Source organism: Cynara cardunculus, assembly GCF_001531365.2.
Source record: "Cynara cardunculus var. scolymus isolate 2C chromosome LG 10, CcrdV1, whole genome shotgun sequence".
In the NCBI taxonomy this organism is placed as follows: domain Eukaryota; kingdom Viridiplantae; phylum Streptophyta; class Magnoliopsida; order Asterales; family Asteraceae; genus Cynara; species Cynara cardunculus.
Genome location: NC_037537.1, coordinates 2,909,648 through 2,911,607, shown reverse-complemented (window position 1 = coordinate 2,911,607; position 1,960 = coordinate 2,909,648).

Genomic DNA, 1,960 nt, shown 5'->3' with positions numbered 1-1,960 from the left:
TTAATACGACATTTTATTTTAAAAGCATTATAGAATTTGTTAAGACGTCCAAAACCATCTTATAAACATATTGGAACTCTTTTAGATAAAACATTTTTCTAATGTAACTCTTTAAAAGCATCATTGATTGATGGATTCGTTCATTAAATATCTATCAATATCATTCATATTTTCCAATATATCAATTTGTTATTGCTGTAAAAAAAATCAATAATTTTTCTTATTAATTAGATTATTTGTCATCATTCTTTGATATTGAATCTCTTTTGGTAACCTATATGTTTAGTTAAAATGAAACAAAATAAAATATCAATAAAAATTATATAAAATTTATACATTATTAATATATATATATATATATATATATATATATATACATGATAAACATATAGATATATATAATTTTATAAAAAATTATGAATTAGCGGCGGGTTGACGGGTTGGGCGGGTTGTGCTAGGCTCAACCCAATTTCAACCCTCCTAATTGACGGGTTAACGGTTTGACGGGTAGACGGGTTGGGTTTAATTGGGTTGTTAGCGGGTTGGATTGGGTTGGACGGGTTTCACGGGTTGGCGGTTTTTTATACACCCTTACTAACCTTGTCTAATCATTTGTCTTTTTACTTTTTTATCTATTGTCTTTTTGTTGTTTTTATCTTTTATTTTTTTTCTTATTTAAATTGATTAAAACACATATATTTATTACCTTTGTTTTTTCATATATATATATATATATATATATATATATATATATATATTAATATAAATTATTAATTAGTTCTTTTCTTTTAGAGTACGTTTGGTTTGCGGGATTGGAATGGATTTGGAGGGATTTGGATTTGAAATCCATTCCAATCCTGTGTTTGGTTTGTAGGAATGGTAGGATTTCAAATCCAATGATTCATTTAAAATCCCGTGAACCATGGATTTCAAAATCCTTTGAAAATACATGGGATTTTAAAATCCCATCCCCGTGGGATTTCATCTTCTCCATCTTCTCCCATCGATTGCTTCACCCATCGCTTCCCTCCCATCGATTGCTTCACCCACGCCTCCCGCTTCCTTCCCGTCACGTCCCTTGCGAAGCTGTGCCCTAGGTTTGCCTCCTCGCCGGTGCTGTCTTCCTCGCCGATGCTGTCTTCCTCGCCGGTGCTGTCTTCCTTCCTGTTTGCCGGCATCTCCCATCACTCAACAGGTAATCGATTAACCCCTTTTCTATAGCATTAGAAATGCTCGATTCTGGTCTGCATTTTGGGGTTTTAATTTGATAATGCATTGATAATACAAAACCAATCCACAACCAACTACTGTTCTACCCTATTGTTGAATAGAAAATGCACAAGGGTTCTGCCCTAATTTCCTGTCATGCATTATAGTATAAACAGGGGCGTGTAAAGGTATCCAGAAATAATTACAAAAAAAAATTCTAAATCCAAATCTTACAAACCAAACAGAGGAATGGATTTCAAATCCAATCCAATCCAAATCCCATGGAATCCAAATCCCTCCAGGAATCCAAATCCCTCAGAAACATTCCTGCAAACCAAACGCATCCTTAGTTTTTTCTCTCTTAATTTATTTATATTATATTCTAACATGTGGATTATTATTAAATATATATTTCTTTTATATTCTTTATATTACATAAATTATTAATAAATATATATTTTTTATATCATTTATACTATACAAATTATTAACAAACATTTTATCATATGTGCTGAAGGTTTTTTGTGTTTTTTTCTTTTTCACTTTTTAATTTTTATTTAAAATAAATAATACTTATCTATACTATATTATAAAGCATTTGGCTAAAACTCTTAAAAACTCTTAAAACTCTTAAAAACTCTTAAACTCGTTCATCCCTATCCGATTTCATCCCATATCTGAATTCGTGTAACTAATTGCAGATAAACACAATCAAATACAGGATAAACATCTTATTTTAAATATAAAAAAT